The sequence below is a fragment of the Topomyia yanbarensis genome, chromosome 2 (genome assembly GCF_030247195.1).
Source record: "Topomyia yanbarensis strain Yona2022 chromosome 2, ASM3024719v1, whole genome shotgun sequence".
Classification (NCBI taxonomy): domain Eukaryota; kingdom Metazoa; phylum Arthropoda; class Insecta; order Diptera; family Culicidae; genus Topomyia; species Topomyia yanbarensis.
Genome location: NC_080671.1, coordinates 357528894 through 357541818, shown reverse-complemented (window position 1 = coordinate 357541818; position 12925 = coordinate 357528894). Strand labels below are relative to the sequence as shown.

General features: G+C 40.5%; 1 protein-coding gene across 1 annotated transcript in view; it reads right to left on the bottom strand.

Annotated features, from left to right (window-relative positions):
• The window catches only part of LOC131684311 (diacylglycerol kinase eta), a 455577-nt gene that overhangs the window by 381304 nt on the left and 61348 nt on the right, over window positions 1-12925 (bottom strand). The gene's annotated exons all lie outside the window — the stretch shown is intronic.

The following is a 12925-nucleotide window of genomic DNA, read 5'->3' as shown; positions in this document are numbered from 1 at the left end:
GAGGAAAACAGAGGAAGTCTACGACTATATTTAAACTACAAATTACTTTTTATTTAAAAATATCCTCCAATATCGCAATTGTCAAAAGGTTTCAGAGATAGATTCAGGTGGTGCTGCAAGCATCATAGTCGTGGATAAGCAATCCGGAAGTTCCGAAACATGACAGAATATATTTCCATCCTCCAGGATGGTCTAACATTTGATAGACGAAAACTCCTCATGGTCCTAAAACACAGGGAATAATTGTAAGTATGTTTTGCACGTGTTCGCACGCTACGGAACTTCAGCTGTATATGCAAACCGTAGAGATTTGAATTCGTAAGCGCAAGACACCTTTTCACTTCAGGACTAGCATCATTATTATATCGTTATCTGACGATATGAATGAGTCGGATATCTGTCCGGCTATTTTGACGATAGACCCATCCGGTGCCATATGGATACAAATACGTATTCCTGAATCGTTTACATTAGAGTACCGTCAAACAGGGTAGCTTGAAACACTTCAACATGTTTCTGTTCAAATGAATTTAACAACGCTAATAATAATGTTTACAATTTAGCACTATAGCTGTCAAATGTTTTTTTTTTTATTCATTTCGTTTATTTGATAGGCACAAATGCGTTAGCTTGGCGGTGCCAAATGCTTATGTTTTTACATTTTGGATATCTTAAAACTAGGAGGTTACAATGTTGAAATATATTTTTTTTTACAAAAGAAAAAAAAAGTTTACAGCTATCTTAAGACTAGAAATAAGATTCAATATACAAGAGAGGGCCAAAAGATTTTTTTATGAAAAAATTTAAAACAAGGGATTCACTTTGATATACAAGAGAGGGAGTAATAGTATTTTACGAAATATTTTACGGTTATCTTAAAACTAACAATATAGTTTAGTACACAAAAGGGGCAACAAATATTTATGGGAAGTTTCACAGAAATTTTAAAACTAGGGATTCAATTCTATTTACAAAATGGAGGACAAGAGTTTCAATAAAGAGTAAAAATTATAGCTATCTTAAAACTAGGAATACAGAATACTAATTTGAATTTTTTAACTAAAACTTATGCTTGGTCAAGATATTCAGAGGGTGGCTTATTTCCGCATCAGTGTAGCAGCAGTTGTATCAAGGACAGGGGAGAGACAGGGAAAGAAGAGCAAAACTTGCAACTTTCGCTCGAAGGGGGGGGGGGGGGATCAGCGAAATAAATTTGCGCCTCAGTCTAGTAAGTCGTCGAGTACCGGATTGGCGGATGGTATTCTTCGGACCCGCGGGGAATCCTTCAAAAGTCATCGGACCTCGAGTCGCTCTCGCTTCAGTTTCCTTCTATGCAGGCGTAGTGGTAAGGGCGACGGCGGTTACATAGTGGCACTCTGGAGCTGATCGGTTCCACAAGGCAGGAGGAAACTCTAAAAACGAGAAATAAAAGAGAGGGGCTAAATTGGGATATTTATCGTTTTTATGAAGGTATAAATAAGGGACATATAGGGGAAATCACGAGTTGCCAGCATATCTCGGACTGGTACATTGGGTGGTCTACCTCGGGCCCGAAGGGATTCCTTTAACTGAGACCTGGCGTCACAATACCCGGCGCATACCCAGACAACGTGTTCGATGTCGTGATAGCCCTCGTCACAAGCGCACAGACTACTCTCCGCAAGCCCAATACGCCGCAAATGCGCATCCATGGTGTAGTGATTGGACATAAGTCGGGACATTACGCGAATAAAATCCCGACCCACATCCATCCCCCCGAACCAAGGCTTCGTTGATACCTTTGGGATAATCGAATGTAGCCATCGTCCAAATTCCCCGTTGCTCCACGAGGTTTGCCAACTGTTGAGCGTCCTCTGACGACAAATACTAAAAAATTCGTTGAAGCAGATTGGTCTTTCGTATATGTCACCATTTAATGCGCCCGCCTTTGCTAATGAGTCGGCCTTTTCATTGCCCGGGATAGAACAATGAGAGGGGACCCAAACAAAGGTAATCTGATAAGATTTTTCAGATAACGTACACAAGGACTCCTGTATCATCCCCAGAAAATACGGGAGTTGCTTTTTAGGCTTCACCGCACGAAGAGCCTCGATAGAGCTGAGGCTGTCCGAAACGATGAAGTAGTGATCTGTGGGCAGAGTGTCGATGATCCCAAGGGTGTACTGAATTGCAGCTAACTCTGCGACGTAAACTGAAGCGGGATCATTGAGCTTGAATGAAGCGGTGATAGTATTGTTGAAGATACCGAAGCCAGTGGACCCATCGAGATTTGATCCGTCAGTGTAAAACATTTTGTCGCAGTCGACTTCTCGGAATTTATTATAAAATATATTGGGGATCACCTGCGGGCGTATATGGTCCGGGATTCCACGAATCTCTTCCTTCATGGATGTGTCGAAGAATACAGTAGAATCAGAAGTATCTAGGAAACGGACACGGTTGGGATTGTACGAAGAAGGATTGATGCTCTGTGCCATGTAGTCGAAGTACAAGGACATAAAACGGGTTTGAGAATTAAGCTCGACGAGCCTCTCGAAATTTTTTGAATTACCAACGGGTTCAGAATGTCGCATCGGATGAGCAATCGATATGAGAGTTCCCAAAATCGATTTTTTAGCGGAAGAACGCCCGCCAGCACTTCGAGACTCATCGTATGGGTCGAGTGCATGCAACCCAAGGCAATGCGCAAGCAACGATACTGGATTCTCTCCAGTTTGATGAAGTGTATGTTCGCAGCGGAGCGGAAACAGAAACATCCGTACTCCATCACCGACAATATCGTTGTTTGGTACAACCTGATCAGGTCTCCTGGGTGAGCACCCCACCATGTTCCAGTTATTGTTCGGAGAAAATTGATCCTTTGTTGGCATTTCTGTTTCAGATACCTAATGTGACATCCCCAGGTACCTTTAGAGTCGAACCAGACCCCGAGATATTTAAATGTGAAAACCTGGTTGATCGTTGCACCCATTAATAAAATCTGGAGTTGCGCCGGCTCACGCTTCCTAGAAAAAACAACCAACTCAGTTTTCTCCGTGGAGAACTCAATACCCAGCTGAAGAGCCCAAGCAGACAAATTGTCCAAGGTATTTTGTAATGGTCCTTGCAAGTCGGCAGCTTTGGGCCCTGTAACAGAGACCACCCCGTCGTCTGCAAGTTGCCTTAGCGTGCATGAATTGGCAAGACAATCGTCAATGTCATTCACGTAGAAATTGTAGAGCAGGGGACTTAGACATGAGCCCTGGGGAAGACCCATGTAGCTAAATCGCGATGTTGTTAAATCGCCATGCGAAAAGTGCATGTGCTTTTCAGACAACAGGTTTAGCAAAAAGTTATTTAAAATTGGCGAAAGACCATGCTGGTGCAGCTTCTCTGACAGAATGTTGATAGAAACTGAGTCAAAAGCCCCCTTAATATCCAAGAAGACTGATGCCATCTGCTCTTTGTTAGCATAGGCCATTTGGATTTCTGTAGAAAGCAACGCAAGGCAATCGTTCGTCCCTTTGCCTTTGCGGACGCCAAATTGTGTATCTGACAGTAAGCCATTTGCTTCAACCCAATTGTCGAGGCGAAACAAGATCATTTTCTCGAATAACTTCCGAATACAGGACAGCATTGCAATCGGCCGATACGAGTTGTGGTCGGAGGCTGGTTTTCCTGGTTTTTGGATGGCGATGACCTTCACTTGCCTCCATTCATAAGGGACAATGTTACCCTCAAGAAACTTGTTAAATAAATTCAACAAGCGCCTTTTTGCAGTGTCAGGCAGATTCTTCAGCAAGTTGAATTTGATTCTGTCTAACCCTGGGGCGTTATTGTTGCACGATAAGAGAGCAAGTGAGAACTCCACCATCGAAAACAGTGTTTCGTTCGCGGTATCGTGAGGAGACGCGGCGCGGCACGTTTTCTGTACCGGGACAGAGTCCGGACAGATCTTCTTGGCGAAAGCGAATATCCAACGGTTTGAATATTCCACGTTCTCGTTGGTACTATTACGGTTACGCATACGTCGAGCCGTACCCCAAAGAGTGCTCATCGCTGTTTCTCTCGTTAACCCGTCGACGAACCGGCGCCAATAACTGCGTTTTTTGGCTTTCATTAGACTCTTCATTCGCCTTTCTAACGACGCGTACTGTTGATAGCTAGCGGGTAACCCGTCTTCCCGGAAGGCCTTATATGCAGTGGACTTTTCCGCGTACAGCTCTGAGCACTCTTTATCCCACCACAGGGTGGGAGACCGTCCATGGGTATTCGCGCTGCGTACTGGTTTAGTCTGAGCTTGATTCGCACTGTCGAGAATCAAGCCAGCCAAAAACCTGTACTCTTCCTCCGGAGGAAGTTCTTGAGTGGATTCGATTTTAACGGATATCGCGGTCGCGTAACTCTTCCAATCAATGTTCCGTGTGAGGTCATATGAGACATTGATTGTTTCCGATGGTCTTGAACCGTTAGCAATTGAAATCACGATAGGCAAATGATCGCTACCGTGGGGATCAGGGATCACCTTCCACATGCAATCTAACTGTAGCGATGTCGAGCAAAGCGATAAATCCAACGCGCTTGCGCGTGCTGGTGGTGTAGGAATCCGCGTCATTTCTCCCGTGTTTAAGATGGTCATGTTGAAATTGTCGCAAAGATCTTGGATTAATGTTGATCTATTATCATCATGAAGACAACCCCATACCGTACCGTGCGAGTTAAAGTCTCCCAGAACTAGCCGCGGTGCCGGTAAGGATTCCGTGATATTACAAAGCGTTCGGTGCCCTACCGAGGCTCTAGGAGGAATGTAGATGGAAGCAATGCAAAGGTCTTTACTTTTGATTAGAACTTGACAAGCGACAATTTCAATGTCTGGTGTCGAAGGGAGGTCAATTCGGTTGAAAGAATAGCACTTTTTGATCCCCAAAAGTACTCCTCCATAGGGGTTTTCTCGATCCAGACGAATTATATTAAAGTCGTGGAAGTTGAGATTTATATCGGAAGTTAACCAAGTTTCACATAATGCGAAAGCATCGCATTTTAAACTATTTAGTAAAAATTTAAAGGAATCGATTTTCGGGAGGATACTTCTGCTGTTCCACTGTAGAACAGTGATCGAATCGGTGACCTCGTTCGATGACTTAGCCATCGAAGGATACGATCGCTGCAAGGAGGGACATTTAGTAGTCAACTGCTTCAAAAATGTTTGCACTATAGGGAGAAAACGTATCAGAAGGCTTTTAAGAGGATCAGTAACATTGAAAGCTGTGAAAATTAAGTCCACTATGTCAGAAAATTTCATTAGTCCGCTACTGGACTGAGTATCTGTTTGAAAAAAGGGGACACTTGGGGTTTTGGATGTCCCTGGAAGTGGTGGGTACTCCTTGTTAGAATTAATATTTCCAAGTCCTGGAGCAAATTGCTTCGGCTTTTGTGCATCACTTCCGTTGGATTTATTGGTTGTAGATGGCGCACTCTGAGTGGACGACACCTTGGCACCCTTACGAGGGAATGTAGGGGAGGCTGGATTTCTCCTCTTCCTGGATTCCCCTGGGTTAACCAAAGATGTTCCCTCTCGTGGGTCGTCAGATTCTTGCTCAACGTTAGCCAAACCAGCATAGGGATTTTCGGACAGGACAGATGGCGAAGCATTCTTTAGCATTTCTGCATAAGAACGCCTTGAGCGTTCCTTAAGGGAGCGCTTAATTTTATCCCCGCGCTGCTTGTACGCAGGACATGATTTAAGAGCATGTGAAGGGCCCCCGCAGCAAATACACTTTTCAGTTTCTTTGTCGCAAGAGTCATCCTCATGCTCTCCTTCGCATTTGCCGCATCGTTTCTTATTTCCACAATATGTGGCTGTGTGGCCCAACTGCTTGCAATTGCTGCAGTTCATGACCCGCGGTACAAACAGGCGAACTGGTAGGCGAACCTTGTCAAGGAGGATGTAGTTGGGAAGAGAGGACCCGGCGAATGTCACCCGAATCGAGCCTGATAGAGAGTAGGTAGTCTTACCTCCCTCGGTGTTTGCGGTATACAATTGTTTGCATTCCAAGATCTTAATCTGTTCAAGTGAGGGGTCCTTAAAGCAGCCAACCCCGTGCTCCAACAGTTCTTCGCATTTCAGGCCCGGTTCGGACACTACCCCATCGATTTCACAGGCCACACAAGGCACGTACGCTTTAAATTCCCGCGTAAAGCGCTCACAGCAAGCAATCGCGTTTGCCTGGCCGAGATCACTCACTAGAACACGTATCTTGTTTGCCCGAACACGTGTTATCTGAGTTACGGCCGGGTAATTAGCAGTCAAATCTCGAGAAAGTTTTAATATATTAACCGGTTTCTCTCCGGTCCGAAAATATACCACCCATGGCCCAGAGGAACTTTCTGGGTACTGCTTTATACGGGGAGCAATGCGAGTATTAGGGGGATCTGGGACTTCCATGATTACATCAGATGGTATTTCGCCCTCGGCCATTTAAGCACGAGGGCAGAGCGTTATATAAACGGGAATGTGTCTTATTATTTGATTACAAGGTAGAGTAAAAGTAAAGAAAAGGAAAGAAAGCAAACGAGGAAAAAAAAATAAAGCAAAACTTATCTGCAAACAACGTCGATTGTTCCGCACCAGCGAAAACAATGTACTGGATTTACTGCCGGCACCAGCAGAATGGCAGCTAACGAACGAACAAAGGATGACCTTGAATCACTGAAATTTACACACCGAACACCACTGTGAAATATAACGATCCGTTCCGTTCAAAGGTTGGGAGACGTATGAGCTGTCAAATGTTAGTATATGGTAAAAAAAAACAATCATGTAGAGTGAAGTACCTATTTTCACCATATTAAGGAGGGTGCCTTACTAGTTCATTAATTACTCAACCTACAATCAAGGGAACGCGTACAAATGGGCATCAACAACTTTGCTTCGTTGTTGAGAACCAAGATAATAACACAACTGCGCAGAAAAAAGGCGAAATTTTCATGTTTAAGCGCAACGAAAACTCGAATCGAGTGCTCCTATTGTTGCGCTACCATTTGACTCAATGCGTGAAACAAAGATGTCAGACGCTGTTCTAACCAACTGCTTCAAATGGGTAGGGTGATAAAATGAACATGGCGAAAATAGGCTCATCACCCTACCACCAGTTATTTTTTTCGGTTTCTTTATCGCAACAGGGTAATCTTCTGTATTTCGAGATTTTTCAATAGAAGAGAAGCTATGTCGATTCCTAGTCCCACCTAGTCCTACTAAATTTGAACCAAACCCAAATTTTGTAGGAGCCTATCTACCGTTCAAAGCTGTAAAGATTTTTCAACAATTTACAAGGATAAAAACCACTTGCTCTCATTTTCATCGCAAGATTTCATTGCATCTCTCAAATAATTACTAAATGTGAGATTCGGAAATATAATTTTACTGTCGACAACTTTGTCAAAAACTGCAAATCTAGATCCAACATCAGTGCGACAAGTTTGAGTCAGTTTTGAATAAGACCTAACGTGAGACGGTGGTCAAAAACCCCGAAAAGCTAGCCAAAAGTCGATGATGTTTTCCAATTTGTCTAAAACTAAGCATTCAGGGATTGTCGGGGTCGCTGATTACGAATTTGATATTGAATTTACCGAAAACTTAATGGCAGATTCAACATGGTGGACGAAATTTTGAAAAATTGTAACTAATTTACTCTAAAATAATTCAAATTTTATATTGAACTAGCTATAACCCGTCGCGCATTGCTGCGACTTTCAACGAAATTGAAGTAATACACAATTTGCGCGAAGCGCCATCTGGCGGGCAGATAATCTCCAATCCATAGCACACATACACACTCCATAACAAATGTCTACTACGTATAAATTTTTATAGCAATCGATTAAGCCTTTTGGGAGTCCATAAATCACACACATACAAACAGCGACTTTGATATATAGGATGATGAGCCTATTTGCGCCATGTTTCTATTATCACCCTACCCATTTGAAGCCGTTGGTTAGAGCAGTGTCTGTCATCTTTGTTCAACGCATTGAGTCAAATGGTAGCGCAACAATAGGGGCACTCGATTCGAGTTTTCATTGTGCTCAAACACGAGCATTTTACTGTTTTCAACGCATTTGGTTCTTAACAACGAAGCAAAGCGGTTGATGTCAATTTTTACGCATTCCATTGATTGTAAGGCAAAAAATTACCGAATTAGTGAGGCACCTTGCTTAGTATGGTGAAAATAGGCTCATCACCCTATAGATTTGCCGAAACAAATCGCGAAATTAAAATGGCGGGTGACGTATCAATAATTACAACTGATTGCTCTTAAAATTATATACGGGTTTTTTGTTGCGACCAGTATTTAGATCTATTGTGGTACGGGGGTTTAGAGGTCTATGATTCTGATTTCATACCTCCCGTCAAAGAAAAAATGTTGAGAAAAATCTCGTAGGAAATGGTAAGTTGGAGTAACTAAGTTCATAAATTGTGTTACTGTCAAAAATTGGTTATACAAGAATGTGTGTATATCTGTTAAACTTATTATAAAAAATTCATATCATATTTCTTTTGCAAGCCGAATTCGAATAGAATAAACGAAAAAAAACTACAAGGGACAGCCCTATGGGGTTGTACGAACTTTAGACGTAGGACTACACTACTTAATGTGAAACATTTTATTTCTTAGTAATTTTTTTTAATTGCCAACACGACTCCCCCACACCAAAGAACTCATACAAGAGCCCCCTGGTAATGGACGCAACTTGTCTCAGCCCATGAACAATGGCAACAAAAACAAACAAAACAAATAAAACAAACTGAGCTGAGACAGACATTTATTGATGTGCAATTAAGTTGACATAATTAATTAAGGTGGAATCCCAGTGGAAATAGATTTCCTGTTAAGGGATCCACATTATAAATTAAATTAAAGTTAAATACTGCTGAGGGATGTTTACATTAAATTACAAAACAATATCATTAATTAAATATTTCGTTAAGCCTATGTTCAAAGTGCTGTTTCAATCTAACCTTGAAGATGGTACGATTGTCGATTCTCTGCATGTCAATGGAAATGCATTAAATTTGGTAGGACCAATAAAAAGAATCCGCTTTTAGCCAAGGTTTGTGACTGCTCGAATACGTTGCAAGTTACTATTTCGGCGTGTTGAACGAGAATGTGTTAAAGTTGTAAAATGTATATTATGCTGCGCGATGGAGTTATGTAGATTGTCGTGTATGAATAATAGTGTTTGTACGTCACATAAGTGGGCTATGGGTGAAATATTGTGGGCACTTTCAGAGTATAACAACAAAGTTGGTTTTTTAAATATAATTTTCAGGGATCTGTTTTGTAGTGTTTGTAGCTTTTTAAGGTGAGAGCTTGCTGCTCGCCCCCATACCGATACTAAGTAGTTAAGTTGTGAATCAATGTATGCAAAGTAGTAGTTCAACAGAGCTCGCTGGGGAACAAACGCTTTAACTCTCCACAAAATACCACAAGAGGATGCCACACGCTTTTTGACAAATTTTATATGGTTTGTCCAGGATAACGTAGAATCTAAGTGTATACCCAAATATTTGAAACAGTCCACATTGTACAATCTCTAAGTTTGGGATGATGAGGTGTTGGTAAAGTTTTCCGTATGGATCGGAAGATCTTCGACTTAGTTTTAGAAAGGTTTAGTGATAATAAATTTGCTTTAAAATGTTGGCCGAGAACACTTAGTTCGTTATCGATCGAGTTAATAATAGTATTGACATCACTGTTGGGATAAAACAGAGCTGTGTCATCAGCAAACAGTCTAGGAGTTCCGGTAAGCCGCAAGTTACCTAGGTCATTAATATACAACAGAAATAACAAAGGTCCTATATTACTACCTTGAGGGACACCGATTCCAATGGGAGCAAGGCTACTACGTTCACAATCCGCAGATACAAATTGCTTTCTATTCGTCAGTTAACTATGAATAACAGATTGAGAAATGACCCTGATACCGTAACATTCAAGCTTGGCCCGCAGTATTGTGTGGTCCAAAGTGTCAAATGCTTTTTTATGGTATAGGAATAGAGCACCAACAATGTTTTTACGATCCACTTCGCTCATTATTAGATCAACTAATTCAATTATAGCAGTTTGGGTGCTAATAAATTAATAATAATAATAAATTAATAATAAATCAAATATATTTCTTTCGTACAGTTTAAGTGTCAACATCGAATGTTACATATTGAACCAAACCGTTTTGCTTATCAGGGCATTTTATAGATAGAGTTGGATTAAACTTATTTAAGAAGATCTAAAGAAAGAAGACAGAAAACTGCGACCGAAAACCTATCATATATCTGGAGTAGTTTCAAGTTTTGATGGAACAATCTCAACCTTGAAAAATTGTGAAAGCTTTTCGATTGTGTGTGGACCGGAGAAGAAAAATCGAGTTTTAGACAATTTAGTCACATTTCATGGTTGTTCTACCTTTATAGCTATCTTTTGCCGTTATTGTAACTTTCTTAAAGTACACATATAAATTTAGCGAATGCAGTGGTCTTAATAATATATCGAAACAATTATTAATATACAGGACCGAAAATAATTTTATATATGGACTTAGATACGTTTTTTGAGCGGAAGTGCATTCATTCATAAATAGGCTTTGTAGTATGTATTAGCAAAAACAAAAGTGGGATAGGCTGAGCAGAAATGAATCACGTTGCGCTTTCCATCGATTCACGTAAATTTGTTGCTAAGTTTTCGTCTTTGCGCCACGAAAGCACAGATTGCTATCTGCTACACGCATGCAATCGCACACAAATTGGATATACACAGTCGCCTCAAATATTGAACCCAGGCGAGAAGGACCGTGAGCGAACTCAGCCATCAATTATTTCACACAGCAAAGGAAAAATAAAACATTGAACCCAAGCGAACGGTGTATGGTTGTACAATGCTTGAATCACACAGCTGTGTGAGTACATCGTATCCGTACACAAATTGTAAGATACGCATCAAGCAAAATGAGTCAACGCTAGTGATGATGAGTGGAGCGAAAGAGACAACTAATACCACGACGCTATGTTAACCGTGTTTGCAAATGGAGCTCGACTGTACAAGCGATTTTGTGCACGTTTTTAAGGTTCAAGTTACCGTTTTTAAGCATGTGTTAGAATTGAACGCTTGGTAGTGTGCGTAGGAAAATTTGTGTTCAGCTTTGCCACCGGATTATCCATATAAACCTTTTTAAAACTCTAAAAGAAGAATATCAGTCGATTTATTAGATCATCACGATTCAATTCATGCAAAATACCTGTTGGAAAAACCATCGGCTTAGCTGGATGGTGCTTTTGAAAAAGTGGCTGTGGTTTTTTCATTGCGCAGTTGTGTTGCGTACCCCCGCTCGGTGTGGTAGTGTGACAAAAAATCACAGCCACTTTTTCAAAAGCACCATCCAGCTAAGCCGATGGTTTTTCCAGCAGGTATTTTGCATGAATTGAATCCTGATGATCTAATAAATCGACTGATATTCTTCTTTTAGAGTTTTGAAAAGGTTTAAATGGATAATCTGGTGGCAAAGCTGAACACAATTTTTCTTACGCATACTACCAAGCCTTGAGGTAACTTGAGCCTTAATTCGTAAGATTGTACCGTAAAACGGGGTATCTTTGATCACCGGGGTAAGTTTGATCAAATGAGACTTTTTTCAGTAACGTACGATAAGATGATTTTCTGTAACAAAATCATCGAAGCAAAAAACAAAATATATTCTAAACATATTCAGCATCTATCGATAAAAATTATTTCGTCATTTAATGTACTTTTCATGATCACAAATTCAAAATGACGTAACTCTCCTGCATCGTTTCAATCTGTTCAAACAATCCCTTGTATATTAATGAAATAAATCAACTTCAACTGAACTGATTACTTTTTAAGAAACCGTAAATATTTTTGTCTAAAAATTCATTTTGAAAATCCGAGATTTGTTATTAACTATTTAATTTCGACTATTTCCCGAAAAAGTTCGATAAAAGGCAGCTGTATCCTTCTAGGAAATTTTGTTTTCTTTAAATACGTCACTACATCGGGCAATGAAATTGCCTACAGATATGCAACATTTCAAGCGTTATCTCTCATTTCGATAGACATATTTTTCTGATCAAAGTTACCCCGAAAACAAGACATGAAAATTTATAACAGGGTAATTTTATTTTTATAGTAAAACGAAATAAAATACCCAACAATTTGAACACTTTAAATCTATGGGTAGCAGTAGTTGTTTTGAAAATGCAAACAATTAAATCTATTAGATTTGAAGCTAGTTATTCGGAAAACTTTTGAAAAAGTGATCAATGTTCCCCCATTTTACGGTACATAAAATGTGTGCTTGAAACGAGCACAGGACAAGGGTAAGCATGATGCTTAATCAGACAAGCTCACTCACTTGTTGAACGGCAATACGAGGCGTACTTCCACATCCCATGTAGCGGACTTATCAGTCTGCTACACTGGCTGTAGAAGCATGCAGAGCAGTTGTCTGCTCGCCATTCCACAGGCAACTGAGCTGTACGAACAAATTTGTTTCTTAAATAGTCGTTGATGACATCATTCATAGAAGCGTAGTGGGTTAGGTATACAAATCTGTCGTGCCGGGCATGGGAAGCGCTACCTTTTGTGTGCAAATACGTAGTATTTTGACTATGTTATTTAAATTTTTAATGCCACAAATTTTTAATGCCATAATATCAAAAATCAATGGGTTTATCCATTGGAATCTGTTCTTAGAAATATTTTTGAGCAATATGTGTAAAAATTTCGAAAATTTATCGTGAAATGGCTGAATTATAAGCGTTTAAAATTGGACCACTTTTCGTTACATACCATTTTTGTTGAATTTACTAAGTGCACCCCTGTATTGAAAGCAAAGGCATAGTCCTACATCAAAAATATTCACTCATGCCTCC